This window comes from Amblyomma maculatum, chromosome 1, assembly GCF_055883805.1.
Source record: "Amblyomma maculatum isolate TAMU_Amacu chromosome 1, ASM5588380v1, whole genome shotgun sequence".
NCBI classification, from domain to species: domain Eukaryota; kingdom Metazoa; phylum Arthropoda; class Arachnida; order Ixodida; family Ixodidae; genus Amblyomma; species Amblyomma maculatum.
The window spans coordinates 248,651,470-248,672,686 of NC_139344.1; the positions used below are offsets into that span (position 1 = coordinate 248,651,470).

The window sequence follows — 21,217 nt, forward strand, 5'->3', positions numbered from 1 at the left end:
CTGCTTTTATAGATGACCAAAAGCCTTACCATACATACTTTGTTGCTGAAACCAACAACTAAAATATTAGCTATATGTTTTATTATATGACAAACTTTGGAAAACGAAGAAATACTGCAGACTAAGCTGTAAGACTCATGAGCTCTCATCTGCTCTCAGTGCACTTAGACAGTCTTTTAAAAGCTTGGAAACATTTAGCTGTGACATCTTGGTGTATATTATTATGACTGGTGTGGACTAAACCGCGTTGATTAGAAAACAGCTTTGTTATAACTTGAGTGGGAGCAAAAAAAGGCCCTTTATTTATTTGCCTTTCTTCAGATTGTTCTCATGTATGATGTGGTCAGTGTAGAGGAAAAGAGAGCAGGCATAAGGACAACTATACATTTGTCATTTGCTAATCTGTTACTGCTGTGATTTTTTGCTTTAATGCAGTGTCAACTGATAGCTAACATCATATTTATGCCCAGATTTTGCTGAGTTAGGTTTCTTCCCTAGATTTAGGATGTGATGCTTGCTACCAAAAACCTAACAGACCATCAAAATCTGGCTAGCATTAGTGCAGACCATGAAAGGCATATACTGTTGTGGAGACTTAGTGAACAACACTAAAATGTCACAAGGAAAAGCACAACACCGCTAGAGGAAAAACAAAAAATTATTGTGGAAACCAAAATGTTAGATGCGCAGTCGCATCTATAATAATACAAAGTACAACTCAGTGATAAAAAAATCTGTTACATTTTACCTAATGATGCTTAGGAAGTACCTTGCATATACTTCAGCACATGCCACTGGAGCACTCACGTATGCAGCCAACTATCATATATATCTTCCCTACAGAACTCATGAGATAATTTTAAAACACAAGAGGTGAGGTCCAAAGTGTTTCCAGGCACCTGTACATTTCAAACTCCCGTAGTTAATAGCTGGTGGGATAAACATGCTGTGAAAATCACCAACCAACACAAAACTATAACTTTCAAATACATCATACATGGTATGAGGTTTGGCTATGCTAACTACAACAAATTGTAAACAGATTTGCTTCAGAATGAATTTTCTTTTTTCACTGGCTACACCATTATTAAAAGGAATAATGCAGGCAAACTAAGACAGCTCTCCATTCATACTAGCATCTTTAGCTATACTCCATACAGCCTTGAACGTGTCATAAAATGTGGTGATGGTTTGCAGAAGGACACTGCAGTGTGCTTGCTGGTAGATGATTTAGCGCATAACTCGTTTGTGCTGTGGTGTGTACATAAGCAGCAAGTAGTTTTCAGGCATTGGCCAGTCAGAAGAGCTCAGGTAACTACTGCATATGTAAAGAGGGAAAAATATCGACAAGTGAGACAGAGCACACAACTCTTTTCCCAGTAATGAAAATAGACACAGCTATAAATTCAGTACTGACAATAATGAGGATTGTGGGCAAACAACTTTAAGAAGACTGCTCACAGCACAATTAAAAAAGTGCCAGACTTCAGTCTCAATACAATGTACTGCCTGTGTTTGCCAAAAGTAACCAGCCTGCATGGTTTACTTCTCGCTCGTATAGGAGAGCCTTTACAGTTTCCCTAAAGATGAAATGGCCGATCATGAAAGGCAATTAAGGTTTCACTTTGTCTTTGATGATTTAGAATGGGAGGTGGCAAAAGCACTCCACAATACGTATGACAGGCAAACCTCGAAGCCTGGTTCACGTGCTTTCATAAAATGAAAGCCCATGAAACATTTTCCCAACTATGGCAAGCTTCAACAGAGTAAATTTCTTATAAAACTAAAAAAAAAATTACCCCCCCATCACCCCAAAAATCACTCCATAAATTGTCTGAAAATTTCAGGAACTAGTTTTTTGGGGGAAATAAAGAAAGAATTCATGAAATCACATTGCATTATTCTGCTTTCAAAATGTTACCAATGCTGAAACATGGAGCTTCTCAAGCATTGTTACAAGTGTTTGAATGAAGGTGCAAAAGTAGCAAACACAATGCGTGTTGCTAGAAATATACATTATGTTAAAACTGAGACCTGCACTGTGAAGAGATGGCATACCTGATTACATTATTATGGACAAATGCTGGTTTACTGCATAAGCAGAATGCACCGGCACAGCCACTTGTGGGTGCCCAAGTGATGCCCATAGGAATGCATAATAATAACTGTTTTGAAGTTTCCTAGCTTCAAACCGCAACTATGATGAGTTTCTTCATTTAACATAACTAAGTGCATTCTCTAGAGCAAAAAAAGGTTGTGTAAAATGTCATTTGAAAGTCAGTATATTTAAATGACTCCAAGATGACCTTGTGAGACATGTTTTACATGTCCCCACATTCTGTTTAAGCTCTATTCAAACTTCTTCAGCAAGGAAACGTGATTTTCTTATCTTGTAGCACTTCTGACAGGCAAAACTGAACAGGAAACTAAGAAATAGTGTGGAAATGACTGCTATAGCGAAGCTATGAAGAAAGGAATAAATTTATTTAATGGGCACAAAGAGAATCCCAACATGTATTTTATGAATAAATGCATATTACAAAAGAAAAATAAAGCAAGTATGTCAACAGCAGGAAGACAAAGCAAGGACCTGGGGATTCCAACGTAATCATAGACACACTGTAAAAAAAAAAAAGAAGATTACACCTTTCTGAAAACTGTCATTCACAACTTCATTCCTAAGGTTGGCCTCATGAGCGGCTATCTGCACCTACGGATATTGGCACAGTCACATCCCGAGTACATTACAAATCAGCATTGGCTAATAACAATGTGCTCAGGTATGCTTTCCTTTGTGGTAAAGGTGTCAGGGTTAGTGTATGGGCAATATTTTGAGGAATGGAGAGTCTATTTGTAGCTTTTGTTCCTTCATTTTAGGCCCTTCTCCCAATGCTTGACAAAAAAAATAAGATTTCAGCTTTGATAACTTTGCTAGAAACAATACAATGCAACATTAAATTGCATATTGTTTTCATCTCTTCCTAGATACTTGATCCTTAAATTTTAAGCAAAATAAGGGACAAGGTTGTTTCCTCTAATGCCTGAAAAAAACTATGTTGAAATGTGGCAAATTTGGGACAGTGTTTAATGTCCCAAATGTGTTGCCACTGCATATATGAAAAAAATATATTTGTAAACATTTTGCCACTTCCAGTGGCTATCCATTCTGAAATTCTGATGTATGCATGCCTTAAAATCGCAGTGAAGAAATATTTAAAATAGCCTTCTTTCGGACTTCTGGCACCCCTGAATTTTCTTTTTTAAGAGATGGCTTTCTCACAACGTCAGAAATATGTCTCATATTCTGTATTCTTTCTCCTTTTTGCTCTTAGCTTTTCTTACAGAAGAAAAATAATATCTTCATCATGGCATGCATATCTCAATTCCTAGGTCATTTAAAAGCTGCAAAAAGTTCATGCACAGAAAAGGTGCTTATACCACGATGTCGGCTATACTTTTTTTTTCTGAAGTACTGGAAATAGCGCAAAACTAATTTCACTGCTGGCATATTGAGCAACTGGTGTACAATATATAAGGAAATCAAAGAACTCTGCCCAAATAAAGGCCTTTAAGATCAAATTGGCTGGAAGCATAGCGGGCATGACATCAAGGAAGGTGAAATGACGTTTTCATTCCTGGTTTGAAACTTTATTATTGCATCACTTGAAAGCATCCTTCAAAAGTTACAACACAACGAATGTGACTTTGAAACTTTATTACTGCATCACCTGAAAGCTTCCTTCAAAAGCCATGACACAATGAATGTGACTGCCCACTGAAAGCTTATTTCCGCATCTGCTGTTGGAACAACACCAATATGTGCATAATATGTCAGAAAATACCAAAGGCTATTTGGTAATGAAAGCTATCACTCTTGTCATGGACATTTGAATACCTGCATCACTGAAATAATTATTTCGAGTCGTCATTTTACTGTCAAACATGTAACAGCTTAGTATGTGCATCAGTCTGTGCCTCTCATTAGCTGACAGTTTTTACAGCGATAGGAATATTTTTTTTAGATGCACACAAGCACGAAAACTAAAATGCAGCAACCACTGAAAAACGTCATCGCAACAACCTGCTTTTGGCGAGCTAGTTCTTTTTATCGCGTATGCACCCAACTGTAAGAAAAGATATAAATTTGAAGCACACAACCAGAAAAGGACAGTGAAAGAGACGAGAGACAAACGAGCTGGTTGTGTGCTTCAAATTTATATCATGTCTCACCAACACACCCAAACAACCAATTTGCTGTAGGAAAAGGGCGAGTTTTTAACAAAGACTCTAAGAAAACATCATATATCAAATAAAAGATTGAAAGGCACAGTGGTTATCCTAAGAGACAAATAAATTACAAGGTAACACTTATTATTTTCTGTACTTCGTTCTAAAAGGATCACACCATCCAGTCAAAACTTGTTCACTCACTTCAGTGTACTCATCACATCCAGTACAAACCCACCACAACTATATCATGATACATATACCATAACATAATGCTTATATCGTATGACTTCTTCGCAGTAGGGACAAACTTACATATGAGAAGTGACAGCTTCCGAAGAGTGACTGGCCTACCCTCACAGTAAAACAGATTAAGACGAAATTTTAAAACCACAGGCAACAGTATTAACAACGCGTACCTCATTCAATGGCAACATTATACAAAAAAATAATATCAAGCAGTGTACTCACTTTTGCAAGCAACCAAGCAAGTCCATTTTCATCTTCCTACTGATTCTGGTGTTATCACAGCGCGGTGCAAGCACTGTACGACACTGAATATATTTACCACTACTTCATGTACACCCTTCACATTTTTTAATGATATCACGCGACCATCGACCATTCGCTTGATCAGCGCCCTATGACGGAATGAACCGGCAAACTTGCCGAGAGTTGTCACATGTGCACGAAGACCAGGCCTTGGCTATGGTGACCACTATCTGCTAAGCTGTTCCAGGAGTTGCGCACAGCCCCCGACCCTTTTTTTCGCTAACCACACTACCTGGCATTTCTGCCGCCAACACAGCGAAGAGGGTAAGAGAGATTGCCAATAGTAGCAGTGTAAGCATTCTTCAAACAAATCTCACTATTTACGTTTCACGCTCAGCAAAATCGTTTGCCACAACCATACGCGCAAACAACTGCATATAATAAAAGAGCAAACGGAAAATCGATCGCAAAGTTCGTTCGAGAAACACGGAGTACGCTGGTTGCAGCTGGGTGGCACCTGACTTTCCCTGAATATAAGGGGCATGTGCCAGCATAAAGCACTAACTGCATGAGGCGACAATTCGCGGCGGGCTGAGGGCCGCCAAAGCATTGCCGCTCATTGCTGTCGCTCAGTTTCTGGGTTTTTAGAAAATTTTGCGTGTTGCCCGGAAGCAGCTCGCGAGGCAGCCAATCGCAGAAGGCTTTGAGGTGCTCAAATTCCGTTCTGGCTTTTTTTTTTTGCGTGTGAAGTTTGTTTTCCTAGTCCGGTTTGGGCGAAGAACTTGGTGCCTGCACGCGCTCACTTTGTCCGATCTGTGTATATATGAGTGCATTGAGACAATTCAATGAAAGCTTGGGAGGGTAGTAAAAGAAAAAAAAAGGCTGGTGTGGCTAGATATTGATAATTTTCGAAAGGAGCAGGAGAAAGTCACTGCTTGCAATGCAAGTCGGCATCGCAGCGTTGTAGTGCACCGCTGCGCTGTGACCCTTTAAAATGCAATGCGTTACAAGAAATTTCATCAGTGTTTCATCGTACTTCATGCTGTCTAGTGTTAGAAATGGGATATTGTGTGATTGCACTCCCCTTGACCAAATGACGAGGCAGCGGTAACAGAGCAACGCTGAAAACTCGCCTTGCTGTTGCTGAGCCCCGTCGCTCCATGCGATATACACTAGTGAAATGATAGGCGTTGGCGGCGTCGCGTGACGGATCACTAGGGGCTGTCGCCTCATGAGGTTACTGCTGATCAAAGGAAAAGGTAAGGGGCTGCCCGCAGCTCCCGGAACTGCCTAGCAGGCGACGGCCACGGGAGAATATTTTTGCAGGTCCTGGGCGCGCAATCACGTGACATAAAAGTGGCGTAGAGTCCACGTCACTTATGCATGTCTTGTCGACTTTTTTTTTTTAATTTTTTATTTATTCTACTAGGGGTAGTGAGAAAAGCGCTTGGCTGTCGGAGCGTGGCTTCGAGCTGGAGGAGGGGGAGCATCTAGCCGTCCGCACTCAGCAGCAGCACGCATGCTTTTTTCTGTATTTTTTTTCCCTATTAGTGCACAAAGTTTGAAAGGAAGGGTGGGCAGGCTAGCCAACATAGACAGCATGGGTTCAAACGAGTGACGGCTTGGAGCTGCCCTTGGCAAAACAGTATGTACACCTGCTTCCTTTGTTCTTTTTTTTTTTTCCTAGCCGTGAGGTATGGGCTGGTTTGTTTGTCCATAAGCTAAGCAACATATTTTATAATTTCACAGCTTAATTCCAAACATCAACGTTTATGTGCCCTTAGAAGATGCTCTCATGCCGTGAAAGTTATTTCCTTTTTGTCGCTACAAAAATGCGTTTGTGGGCGCGCGTGTGTGCAAATAACTCATGCGAAGGTACTCAATATATTTGTGGCCCCACATAAGGTCAGTACTCTGCCCTTTTTCATTGTATGTGAGGAAGCAAACTCACAACCCCTGTAGTGCGCTGCAAAGAAGCAGACTCACGACTCCAAGTCCCTGCGTCGCGTTGCTTCGAATACCACCACCCACCAAACCACCGGAAGAAAAAGAACAAAAGCAGAAGACTGCGAAAGCACAGAATCTGCGCTCACTCATTTCCCCGGGGGAGGAAAATTCTTTTACTTTAAGAGCATAAAGGCTTGATTTCTGCAGCCCATAGTCATGTGAGCACTGCTTGGAACCATAGGGGAGGGGAGGAGACTGTGTTGAAGGAGAAGCCATGGCGGAGACAAAACAAACTGCCGCGAACGCTTGGTTTGGTGGATAAGCAAGAATTGCATCACTCACAAACAAAAAGAAAAGAAACTTCATGAGATTTACATACTTGACTTGTAGGCTATGTCACCCATGTGTCACGTGATTGCGCACCAAGGACCTGCAAAAACATTGTCCCGACGGCCACTGTGGCCTGATCTCGGTGCGCATGCAGCAACTCTCGGCGAGTTTTCCGGTTCGTTCCGTCATAGGGTACTGATCGAGCGAACAGTCGACGCTCGCGTGATACTGTTAAAAAATTTGGTGGGTGTACTTCAGAACATCTTTCGAAGTCATGGTTGAAAGTGCACATCACATATCAATTCTGTGGCTCATTCAAAGAACCACAGAACAAAAAAGCAGCACAACGTAAGGAAAGGGCATTCACAATCACACCGCACGACAACAAAGGCAGCATAACGCACCGCAACGCAACTCCCCGCTACTGACGAGTTCAGATCGGATTGACCTGTCGGTGGCTTTTCTGGTGTCTTTTTTTTTCTAAATAATAATAATCAGTTCATAGGAAAGGAAAGGTGCAGTATCTGTCACACTTGTTCTGTGGACACCAGAACCGCACAGTAAGGGAAGGAAGGTAGGAGTGAAAGCGGAAAAATTGAAAGGCGTGCCGTAGTAGATGGCGCCGGAGTAATTACCTGGGAATCTTTAACATGCACTGACATCGCACAACACAAGGACGCATGGATGCGCACGGACACCACTTTGTTTTGCCCTCATCAAAACGCAGCCGCCGGCAGTCGGGATCGAACCCGGGTACTCCGGCACAGTAGATGGGCATCTTACCACTGCGCTACCGCGGCGGGGCAATTACTTCCCAGATGGATTTTCGGTTTCGGGAGCCAGCTTGGGTGATAATCTCTCTCTCTCTCTCTTTTTTTAAGGAAGCATGCAGCCTGCCTCCAGGGCTATAATTAAATACAAAGCTGGCAGGCTTGGGGAAAGTGGTTTTTGCACGCATCTTCCTTCGTCATGAAGGCACGGTCTGGTTCTGTACTGTCTGTCTTTGAAGGGACTGTTTAAGTAGATTAAGCTCAGTGCTGGTTATAGAGCTTGCAAGGGGGCTTTTAAACGTGTTCATGGATCACTCTGCGCAAAAACAAAGGTAAGTTTGACTCATAAAGAAGTACAATGTAACTCGTATGTGCCGCATTACGTTATCCCACACAAAAACAGCACTGGAATTTTTTTTTTAGATCACGCTGCCATTTATGAAATCATTTTCGTCAAATGAATGAATGAATGAAGCCTTTATTTGAATGAAAGGATGGCTCTCGGCTGCTGTTTGGGTAATTAGGGAGTTATAGGAGGGATGGGAGTGTAGCTTCTTCACGGTTCTTCAAGATGTTTCTCGTTGCTTGCCATGCTGCCGATCTGTGCGCTGTAAGTCGACCTCTCTCACACTACTCGAAGCAGGCCGTTCTCACTGCCATAGGTGGCAATGGAATGTTGTATTACGGTGCTTGATAGAACCTGATCTGCTAGTGTGGGTATGTTGTTGGGTGGATTATGCGTAATTTTGTTTCTTCCTTGTGAAAACAAGGCGCACTGCCATATAAGACATTTTAGGTCTGCTGTACATTGTTCCCGACAGTGGATGCATATGTTGTATTTGAGTGTTTCGTGTCTGCCGAGAAATCACTATGTGCGGTCTGTAGGATGCATTTGTTATTACTTTGTTGAGAAATATTTCTTGTGGTTGAGTGAGACCTTTCGTGTTGTCAAATACCGGCGTTGGTGTTGCTTCATATAACCTAAACCTGCTATTACGTTTTATTTTGGTGCGTACGTAATGCATAATCGTTCTACCAGGGGAGCCTTTAGTGAGCATTGTTTGGTAGGGATTTAAGTTTGTCGGTTTAGGCATATGGAGTTGGGGTGTTGTACCTGCCAGCAAGCCCATCCGCTTGTGCGGCGGCCATGTGCGTGGTTGCATTTCCCCCGTTCGTGCCATTATGTCCCGGTGTCTATATAATTTAAATTTCTTTTCCAACTTCCCACATTTGCTCAGCTTCTTTCTGTCGTTGGCCACTGCGTCTCCTGTACATGAGGACGCCAGCTGTGCCATCGCTGCGTATGAGTTGGTTAAAATTCAATATTCATTGAAATTATCTCTTGTGGCTGCAGCTGTCGTAATGGTGTTTATGGTTCCCCATATGGCAAGCAACTCGGAGTGTAAAATTGTTCCTCTAAGAACCTACGAAATAGAGTAGCAACGTAATCAGGAGTGCAAAGCTAGTGTTTATTTGAATATTCCTATCGTGCATGCTGTCAGACATTTTTTTATTATGGTAGTAAGAGAAGGTCCATTGACTACCCCTGCTCCCAGTGAGGTAGTACAAAGTTAGTTGCAGCCAAAAAACGTACTGACAGCATGAGTTTAAGCATGAGTTCAAGTAAAGATCAAGTAATTATTGCGAGTCTGATACTACTGATGGCAGTGTTGCTGCTATATCATACATGGTTCTATTATTTACTGAATGATATATGATATGCAAGTTCTACAAGCTGCATTCGAGAATGCCTGTTCCACGCCAAAGCCAAGGAGAAATAGCCCCATCGTGGTGGTGCAGTGGTTAGGGCGCTCGACCGCTGCTCCTAAGGATGCGGGATCGAATCCCGGACGTGGCGGCCACTTTTCGATGAAGGCGAAAAGCCCCCTTTTATATATATGACTAATGTGCCTTAATTTGTGCTGTTGGTGCCCTATTTTTTGCCCATATGTCAAGTGTTAATGAACTACTTGACTTTCAGCTCTACAGGTAAGCATGTTTATGACGTGCTGGCATGAGAGATAGTGTGGAATTTATATCACCCCCCCCAAAATGCGGCTCCAACTACTTTGTTCGAGATATATGGGAAATATAACCTCTCACCTTGCCAGTATTTCGCCTTTGTTTTGATTTTGGTTTGTGGGTTTAACATCCCAAAGCGACTCAGGCTATGAGAGACACTGTAGTGGAGGGCTCTGGAAATTTTGACCACCTGGGGTTCTTTAACGTGCACTGACATCACGCTGATTATGGTTTAACGTGCACTGACTGATTATGCCCGACATATGGGCAATTATTTAATGACACCAACAGCACAAATTAAGGCACATTAATTAATGCTTGCATAGAGCCCAATCTGATCTTGAAAAAAATGGGGGGGGGGGGGATACTATTATTCTCCGGCAAGAATATTTAAAAGCTGTCTTTAGAAGCAGAGTTACTTGCAGTGAAAAATTGAAATTGTGCGCATTCGCGTCTTTTTCGACATTTTTGTACGCGACGTACACACGACGTGTGCAGCAAGGCGGTGTCAGGTTACATAAGCACACGATCTGGTTACACATTCTGACGTAAAATAATAAAAAAATTCTAGAGGGCACTTTGGACCACTAAAGTGTGATGAGGCGAAAGCCATTATAGCGCGGTGTGTCGTAGCCCTCCACTATGGCACCTCTATTTCCCTCTCTTCTTTCACACCCACCTTCCTCCCTCCCTTTACGACGTGGTACATGTGTCAGCGGAGAATTGTGACAGGTACTGTGCCCTTTCTATCCTGAAAATCAATTTCAAACACCTCTGATGCCTGCTGTACTAGCACCTCCTAGACATATGGGTCTGCTTCTGTTTGCTGTGTGGTGCGATGTTCGAGGAAGCAGCAAATGAAAGGCGCCGCACGGACGCCTGGATCGGACGCTGGCGGGATGACCTTTTGAACGCATCACCAGCGTTCACCAGCATTCTATAATTCGTTTCCAGGAAAGGAAAAACACAGTATCTGTCACTCGCGGAATCCCGCTATCATCCTCACAGTACACAAGGGGAATTACGAAGAGCGTTTCACGACCGGGGCATGGCGCAGTGGTAAAGCGCTCGGCTGGGGATCCAGGGGATGGAGGCTCGATTCTCGGTGGAGACAAGGCTTATTAATTTAATGAACTTTCGCTCTCGAAAGCGTGACACCTTTGCTGACAACCTTCTGTCAACAATGATAAGGCATTAAAGGCTTTCGCCTTAAAAAGTGCTGTCATCCGCTACAACATAAGCGACAAGTATGGAAAACGATGATGCCCCAGGAACCGAACCCCTGCAGTGCATTACGCGATGGGGACGCCTCCAGCTGCATTGAGAGTGAGTCAACTTTGTTGCGCTATAGCAGTATATCATGATCGACATACATGCGGTCGGACATTCTGCAGCAGCTATGGACGGAGAAGCCGAGCGAGTTTACGAGACGCGAGCAAGAACGACAGCGGGACATTCGAAGGAGCTTAATTGGCGCAGAATGGGAGTGGAAAGCAGCATTGCTCCTCATATGCGCCAATGACACCTCACATTCACTTATCAGCGACATTGGATTGCAGGAGCTAAAACGCGTATCCCTTGTCATCAAAACAATGAAATGCAAACCAATAAAGAGATTATTTTCTGACAATACTAAAAAAAAAATCAAAACAAATTCAATTAACGTCATGTGATTAGAGCGCATCCTCAAAAACCTGCTAGCAGATGGTGAGTCTGCGTGCATACATGAGCAAACTTTTATGGTGTCTCGGCACTCGTGGTTTTCTGCGCACTCGTGCGCTGCCACACGTTCGGCTGGTCGCCACTCGTGCAGTGCCGACGTTCGGCTGGGGCGACCACGACACGAGTGTGCGGCACTGTGCTACTGTGGGGGCCGACGGTGGAACGTAGTGTAATCCCGTCGTGCAGCGCGCGCTTGCAGACGCTGCGTGCAGACGACACTGTCATCGTATCCGTATTCGCTCTACAACGGCCGATAGCAAGCTTCGACGAAGAGAAAAAGAGGAAGCAATTCAGGTGGGCGTAAAGAAATAATGAACATGTTAGCAACTGCAATGCAAATTAACCGCCATTACACAGCCAACGGCTGACGACCCGTGCATAGCTGAAGGTATACAATGTATACGCATTGTGCAATGTACAGATATAAACCAGTAAGCATAACACAGCTGTAGTGGCTGACAAATCTACACCGCTACAGTCGCAACATTTCGCCTGCGTGTGCCGGCATCGCTCGTTCGCACTCGCTATCCGTACCATTTGTACGAACGTAGGATGGCCTCCGAGACAGTCAAGGATCTCGGAGGCTGCGGAGAACGGATTGCAGCAAGAACGACGGCCCTCTCCGTGTTTTCACACGTTTGGCTGGAGCGTGGGCTGGAGCACACAGCTCGTGCAGTGTTTGACGTCAGTTTTTGCGCGCCGGCGCGGAGGCAGTGCGCCTCAGCTGAAGACACCATATTGCATAAAACATATTCCAAGTGAGGAGCAAGTATGTATGAACTCACGCGGACGGAGGAAGACAAGGTTAACGCCTCTATCCGACAGGCGTACAAGGCCGCCCTCAACTTACCCCGCTACACCTCGAATGAGTGCCTTTTTCCACATGGGCATCTATAAGTCCATAACTCCCTGACTGAGCTCACGGAAGCCCACCACTCAGCCAAGTTGGAGCGACTATCATCTATCCCATGGAGGAAGGAAAGAACTTAGGAGAGGCCCTGACGTCTTTTTTTTTTTTTTTTTTTGAAGCCGGGGCCGCGCCGCGACCGGATGCTGCAACGTCTCTCCTCCTCCTTTACCTTCCGCATTCTCTTTCTCCGCGACGCTCACGTATCTAGTTGTTGCTAGTGGCCCGAGTTTTCATAGCAACAGCGTCGCCGTTCCTAATGGCCCGACTTGGCTAACCCTAAATTTTGACTTCACTTCCGTTACACTTTCTCCAATGCATTGGGAATGGCAAGGGCCTCTCCTAAGTTGTTTCCTTCCTCCATGATCTACCCTCACCGGCCGGAACATCCTTGTTCGCATCCATCGCTCACCTCCCGGTTACTGCTCTACACAACATACACTTCCCCCTGCGATACACCCCGTTCTTAAGGTACATCCCTTGCCAAAGAATATGCACCCAGAGCACCATGTCGCTCGCCGCAAGGCACGCGCAGAAGCTCTTCAAAAACACTATGGCTTCCAGCCAGAGGCCGTTTACGTAGACGCTGCCTCATACCCCTCCCGCCCTGCGTTCGCCCTCAGCGCTGTCTCCAACTCTTTGCGACTGGTCGCGGCCGGTACAACTTTTGCCTCCACTTCCCTGGAGGCGGAGGAGGTGCAGTTGCCCTCGCCATAGCTACTACCCGAGCCACCACCATCTTTAGCGACTCTAAATCCGCAGTACGGAACTTCGCTCGCGGTTGGTTCTCCAGCCCAGCCTTAACACCCTATTCAATTATTATGGGTGCCCGCTCACACGGGTCACCCAGGCAACGAAGCAGCTCAATCTTTTGCTCGAGGATACGTCCGCCGAGCAGGGTCTGCCACTGCCTGGGGAGATGCTCGCGAGCGCATGGCATCCTATCACAAAATCTCTCTCCATTACCGTGATCAACGAACCATCTACCCTCCTCCTCATAAATCTCTGACTAAGCTACAACTAGGTGACGTGGCGCCAGCTTCAGTCCCGTACATTCCCATCCCCTGCTTTCTTAGCTTTGATCCGTTCAGAACTTTTCTCGCCGCAGTGCACCATGTGGGGCACCTAAAGCTGATTTTGAACATAACATGATCAAATGCTCGGAATTCCACCCTCCAGCCGCTTGGCAACTCTCCCAACTCTCCGACCTCGAGCAATGGGACGCTGCGGTGTCCAGCTCTGGCCCTGTCATTAAAAAGCAGCTGACGGACTGGGCTTTGGGTGTCGCTGGGAAGCACCAGCTTCCGGCCACAGCACGCAGCCAAGAGCCGACCCGTTATTAGAATGTAATCCCTAAGGCTCCCAACATTGCATAAAGTTTTTCACCACCATGTACTTACATGGCACATACATTACTTTATTAGAATAAAAGAGGCTGTTAGTAATTTTTCTTGCTTTTTTTTATCGTGAGAAGACCTTTAACTCATAACATCGAAGTGAATGGATAGTGCTAGAAAAAACAAAGCAGCTACCCTTCACATGTGACACAAGTGCAGACCAAAGTGAGATGCCAAAGACATCTACTCAGACATTTATTCAGGAACACGGCTTCGGGTAAGGCTCCTCTATTTCCTCTGAGGCTCCTCTCCTCCTCTGCGGTGCGCCATCATCGCCATCACCGTCCTCATCATCTTCCTCGGCGACTACGCTAGACCTCTTCTGCACAAGCTGATTCTTCCATTCTAACAACAACGATGTCCGCAGCTGCGCCGATCGTAGGCAAGCGCTCACCTCAGATGCGAAGTCATGAAAATCCACAACTGTCGAGGACCCCGCCGAACTTGAAGCCTGGCTGGCCTGGCAACGTCTATCATTGGTTTTCCACTCCATGAGTAAATCCAGCTTTGCCAATGCTGATCTATGAATAACAACAAAATCGAGGCGAGCTGATTCCATCGCTGCAACTTCGGTTCCCACATCGTTGAAACTCTCCAAAATTTTTTTCTTGAATTCTGCAAAATTTTCTTCCATTTCAGTTTTCGCTTCTGTGACTATTTCAAGCGCTCTTCTGTGGATATATTTGTCCATACAGTCGAGCGAACCCACTTGGCCTAGATCGACGTTTGCGGAGTCCATCTTAACGATCAGCGTGACAGCACTGAATGTGCGGCTCGAGGCTGCACGTGTGCCGCGCGCAGCCCGATGCTAGAGCGCGCTCATTGTCCTAAAATAAAAAGCAAACGTGTGCTCTTAAGGACTCGTTGTGGTCTCGAAGGTTTCGTTTCTATCGCCAAACTCAGCTTTCTAACAGTCGCTATTTGCCATGAACCATATCAAGAGGAATCGCCGTTGGCTAAAGTGTAATCAGCAGCAGTTTTCTTCTTTTGCCTTGTAGAAACAAGGCAAAAGAAGAAAACTGCTGCTGATTCTGCTGCTGCTGTCTTCTATATTTTACTTTTCTGGGGTCTTACGCAAAAGAAATGTTTGTTAAAATCCTTGTAAAGCTTTATAGGTATTGCTGCTATAATAATTACTTGCTGCGGAGAAAAAAAAAAAAAAAAAAAAGAAAACGCCCATTGGCAATGGGAAATCTCGGAGCGAACTGACAGCGCATCGGCGCATCCTCCAAACGTCAACGGTACAGTGCACGAAAGCCCCCGTCTCGCCTCAAAATTTTTACTCTGCAATTTTGTCTTCAAAGTGTACCTTAGAGTGCCGCCTAAATGGTAACAAACATCCAGGGAAGAAACTGTGAATTGTATGGTGGAAATTACTACTTGGGGGAAAAAAAAAAATCGCGTAAAAACGTCCTAAAATGAAATGTAAAAGGCACACACACTCAGAAGAAATAGCCAATGACTCGCTTGGTACAAAACAAGTAAAAAAAAAAAAACAAATTCCAGAGTACAAATAGAAGTTGGATCCAAACAGCTGCCATGTGCGTTTCAAAAGAAAACATTAGGAGATTGCAATACAGAAAAAAATGGATGGTACTGCTGATGGCGTTCCTGCACATTCTCTCAAATTTTATTTTTTTCCGCTAGGTGGCCCCGTTGACCCATAGAGAAAGAGATTGGTCCTTCCGGCCTTAGAGGAGTGGGAGGAATGTTAGGTAGCTTTGTTTGTGGGGTTTAACGCCCCAAAGCGAAATCGGACATGAGGCACGTCGCAGGGGAGGGCTCCGGGAAATTTCGACCACCTGGGGTTCTTTATAACGTGCAATCACATCGACAGCACGTGGGAGCATTGTTTTTCGCCGCCATCGAGATCGAACCCGCATTCTCGGGATCAACAGTCAAGCGCCCTATAGGTAGTTGCAGCTGCTAACGTTTAGGGTAGTAACTGCTTGTCACATATATTACTAACTAGTTAGTCACTCAAGGTACTATCTGATAGGTAGTAGCATATACTACCTCTCGAAGGTAGTACCCAGAATTACCTCTAGCAAATATTCTACCTCAAGATGTAACTACATACAGCAAAATTTAACTATAGGAGGTAATAAGAGCAACTACCTTTACTAATATTCACTATCATAGCAGGTAGTGAGAGCCTTTAGCACACACTTAGCAAACTGCTCTGCTTCGTTGCTAGTGGCATAACCGCTAACCCGAACGCTGGATTACACAAGATGGACCACTCTGAAGCAGTGGGCTTACATGGCTTAAAGAAAGGAAAAAAGAAAACATATTGAACACAAAAGTGACTAAGAACATGCAACTTTATTTCTCATTATGCTGTTGATGCATTCAACTCCGCCCCCCCCCCCCCCAAAAAAAAAAAAAAAGCTGCCCACATCAGGACTGGTGACAAGGAGATTGACTAATAGATCTACATGAAGCATTATAAAAGGATATTAGCACTAGCTATTATAACAGTCTGTTCCATAGTAATAAGAGAATTGCTTCAAAGAGAATGTGCTGCTTATAACGAACTGACCTACTAATACACTATAAATTGTTAATTATGCCAAGTTATGATGCACATGATTTAAGAAACAGTACATCAGCAATTCCTACTGTAAGCCTCAAAACTGTCTAGAAAGAATATACATCTCAAACATTCCTCACAGCATGATATTACACAATTTGTCATCGTGCATATCACTAATTGTTAAAAGGATGCCTGTTAGGTGTAAACTGCTGGATGGACCTGCTAAGTATGACCAAGCTCATTGAGAATAACTGAAGGCTTTTCGGAGCAGTGTTTGATAACCTGCAGTATTTTATTTGTTCCGCTGACTTTATTGATTATGATCTTCAGCAAAAACCAATTTACCCTTTAATTTTTGGTTTAAGGAAAAATGTGCCAATCACCTTGAAATAGCAGAAAAGCATTTGCATAAAGCTACTGTTTATGTAAACCGGCTTTCCCACTGGCCTTAAATGATAAGCTGCAGAAAAAAAAAAAAAAATTTGCCACAATACCTGTTATGCAACCCGACACATCTTGGAGAACGACATCGCTTTTCGCTGGAGTGCTCTCCCTTATGGCCACTTTGCACATCCAGTGAGCAGAAGATACCGAACCAGTAGCTGGACGCATCATAGGTTTCTGTTAATGCCATTAAATAAAGCTGTGTAAATGGTCATCATCATCATCACCCTGACTATACTCATTGCATGGCGAAGGCCTCTCCATTCTGAGCAGGGCAGTCAAATGCTCCGGAGCTCCGCCTACAGGCTTGCGAGGGGGGATACGCAGAGATCTTGCACTTGCATAGGGGAGCTAGAATTAGATATCCACCACCACACAAGGCCCTAACAAAGGAGGAAGCGACCGGCTGGCGCAGATTACAGACCAACTCCTTTCCTAATCTACACATACTTAATAAAATGTTCCCAACACAATACAGAGCCACCTGCCCTTGGTGCGATGCCACACCTACACTTTATCATATCACGTGGGAATGCGAACGCAACAGAGCATTCCACCAACAGGAAGACCCGAGTGCGGAGCAATGGGAGAGTCGGCTCACCAGCGGCGAGCTCGTGACCCAAAGGGCCTTAGTGCAGCACGACTCAGTGGAGCCTTGGAATAGGGGCCCACCCTTGCTGACGAGAAGCCTCAAGTCGCCAGCGCCAGAGAAGGCGACGGAGACTTCACAACCGCGAAACCCTTGAAATATCCAATAAAGTTTTCACTCACTCCCATATTCCTCCAATTTACCCAGTCCTGGGCTAGCTGCATCCAACTGACCTCTGCAAACTCCTTAACCTCATCCGCCCACCTAACTTTCTACCGTCCACTGCTATACTTTCCTTCCCTTGGAATCCATTTTGTTACCCTAAGCGACCATCTCTTATCCTCCCTTCACACTACATGTCCTGTACATGCCCATTTCTTCTTCTCGATTTCCACTAGAATGTCAGTAACTTGAGTTATTTCTCTGAACCACTCTGCACGCCTCCCATCTCTTAATGTTACCCCTACCATTTCTCTTTCCATAGACCTTTGCGTTGTCTTCAACTTAAGTAGAATCCTCTTCGTTAGCCTCCATGTTTCAGCACCATAGGCGAGTACAGCGTACCAGCGAAATATATCTTAGCAAACATTATAGAAGGCTATTTTTAAAAAATGACCAAAATCCTTACCGTACACACTTAGTTGCTGAAACAACTGAAATATAAGCTAATTGGTTTTATTATTTGATAAACTTTGGAAAATGAAGAAATACTACAGGCTAAGCTATAAGACTCATGAGCTCTCATCTGATTTCAGTGGGCTTGCACACTGTCTTTTAAAAGCTTGAAAACCTTTAGCCGCAACACCTTGGTGTATATTATTATGACTGGCGTGGACTGAACCATGCTGATTAAAAAACAGCTTTGCCTATAACTCGAGCAGGAGCAATAAAATGCCTTTTATTTATTTAATCAAGTATGAATTAGGTTTTTTTTTTTTTTTCCACATTGTTTTCATGTATGATATGGTTAGTGTAGAGGAAAAGAGATCAGACATAAGGGCAACTATACATTTGTCATTTGCCAATTCAACACAGGTGACCATAATAGCAATGTCAAGCATCTATTACTGCTCTGATTTTTTACTTGACTGCAGTGTGAAGAGAGGAGTCGCTGGAGAAAGATTTGATGTTGGGAAAGGTTGAGGGTCGCCGGAGAAGGGGTAGGCAGCGAACGCGATGGTTAGATGGCATTCTCGAGGCATTGCAGATGAAGCTATGTGATGTTAAGAAGATAGTGAGAGACCGGAAAGCGTGGCGTGACATGGTCCATAGGGTCACGAAGAGTCGGACACGACTGAACGCCTGAACTGAACTGCAGTGTCAACAGATAGTTACCATATTTATGCCCAAATTTTGCTGAGCAGGGTTTCTTCCCTAGATTTTGGATGTAAAGCTTGCTTTAAAAAACCTGAAAGACCATCAAAATCTGGCTAGTATTAATGTAGACCATGAAAGGCATGTACTGTTGTGGAGACCCACTGAACAACGTTAAAAGTCACGAGGAAAAGCACAACACTGCTAAAGGAAAAAAAAAATATTGTGGAAACCAAAATGTTAGAAGCGCTGCCGCATCTATAATAATACAAAGCACAACGCAGCGATAAAAACATGTTACATTTTACCTAATGATCCTAAGGAAGTATCTTGTACACACTTCAGCACATGCCACTGGACCACTCACGTATGCAGCCAACATACCCCGGTCAGACGAGCAAGTTTAGTGTCACTTTTAAGGAGTGCATTCGCGTTTAGTGTCACTCGCATCGTGTCACACGAGGAATTTTAATGACACCCGCTGCCGAACACACTCGGCGTGAAGTGAGTTAGGTGAACGGGCGAACTCTCTACACTTTGTCCGGCAGGAGAGTGTGCGGTTGGTGCGGTCTCGACAGCAGGGCAGTGACATATCACTCATACATTTTTTGAGAATTACAATGTTTTGATAGGTTTATCGTAATTTCATGAGCCTTTCTATTAATAGGCAAGAGATTAAAGCTGTCACCAACTAAAAACAATGCGTACACATGAATAGCTACCCTCGCTCTCAGTGCTTGCGCTAAGACGAAGGCGTTCGTCTGCTGCTGCACTTCGATGGTATGCGGTATCTCAAGCTGCATCAACGAAGTTGGAGTTATTTGTAACCCAATCTCTAGAAAGTCCTCACTTGACAAGCAGCATTTCGCTCAAGCGCCGGCCGGAGACACCACCGCTATTCCTCCCGCAAGCCGCCAGCGCCAAGCCAGCACCTTTACGGCGCATCCTGCCCCGCTGTCACCGGCGTCAGAAAAGTGTGCGAGAATCTGTTTTTCCCGTAAACAATTATCCCTGAAGTAAAGCAATGTCAGTAATTAATCCTTCTTGGGGATCGTTGACCTATACCGAGTCCTTAGTAGGTGAAATTGCTGCGACGCAATCAAATTTCTGCTCACAACTTCGCCGGCGGCGCGGTGCAGCTCACCATTGCAGTACTAAGTCGTCGATTTGAATTGCACCTGTCTCTTATTATGAACAGACAGTAAGGTTGACAATAAGGCAGTGCCATGAGTGAGCCACATATCCTATTAAGCCGGCAATACGAAAGCGCCACCCACTGATACTTCGATGCAAAACAAGCGATGCCTAGCGACGACCACGGAGGAGCGCACGGCCAAGCGCTACTTGCACCGCGCGCTCTGCCGTTCACGGGCGCACGCGGGCGGTACTGCAGCGTAGCATCCGGTGCTGTGAACGCTGCGAACTTCTCGCCTACTTTCGTGATGCTGCGGAAACCGGACCTTTTTCGACGTTGTGTACAACGGCAAGCAAACGCTGTGAAGGCGTGACGATGCTGCCGTACGTGGGTGCTGCGCCGCCGTTTAAAAGCGACTGCCGCAAGCCGATCGGGCACTGCTCGAATTTCTAGTCGCGCGACTACTAGTCGCAAACCATTTCACCAATCAGCGAGGTCCCGGAGTACTCGATCGAGCACCTTCTCAAATGCAATTAAAGAATACCCCTACCTTTTCAACAAACGGCATCCGGAATTCAAAGGCAGGGAGAAGGATATGGCCTGGGAGGAGCTGATATTCGGACTATCCGGTAAGTACTATGAACTTTTGAGAAATGGGTTTTTCACGCAGGCGCAACATTTTATATCGACACCATCTATTCGTCGTCGGCGTTCTCGCCTGAAAAAGCTGAAGTGTCTGGCAAGCGGCTGCTACCGACGTTCGCTATCATCGCCCTGCAGCTTTCCTACTCCCAACTCGTTTTTCGTAAAGGCGACAGTCGCAAGTGTGAACATAGCTCCTCTCCTCTGGTCGCGCGACTAGTCGCGCGACCTCATCTAGTCGCAAGTGTGAAGCGCCGTCGGACATGATTTCGTGTGAAAAATGCACGCTGCTCTGAATCATACTAGCTCGATAACTTTTCGAGCTCGAACACCGGTGACTCCGCTCCATATACTCGCTACCGGCATTTTCTCGGATAACGATGCAAATCAGTCGCAAAGCTACGTTCGCATAACCGCGGTTAGCAGCGTAACTATATAGCATAAACGAGGTCGGTTTTGATGTGAACAGCAGTAACCATGCACGTTAACATGCCCTGCTAACATGCCCGTTCGACATCGCGATGCTTTTTTAGTCAAATCCATGTACTCAAATGCACAAACAAACTGAATATTAGCTTGGGGTCATTGTGCTTGCAATACAATTGAACTTTAAGGTATTTCCGCGAAAACTAATTAATTTCCACATAGGGCCACAGCATTCGCATCGGCACTGCCGCCATTTCAAAATGACACGATTTTTCCGTGTGACAGCGAGCACCGTAAGTGTCATTCTTCCTAAGCAA

The 21,217-nt window shown here is 44.7% G+C and overlaps 1 long non-coding RNA gene across 1 annotated transcript; it reads right to left on the reverse strand.

Moving 5' to 3' along the window:
- Window positions 1–13,856: 13,856 nt before the first annotated feature.
- On the reverse strand, window positions 13,857–19,235 carry LOC146206179 (uncharacterized). The gene is made up of 3 exons (XR_014704372.1): window positions 19,006–19,235; window positions 16,845–16,971; window positions 13,857–14,335 (listed from the first exon to the last, which is right to left on the reverse strand). It is a non-coding gene; the product is annotated as an uncharacterized LOC146206179 (long non-coding RNA).
- Window positions 19,236–21,217: the final 1,982 nt, after the last annotated feature.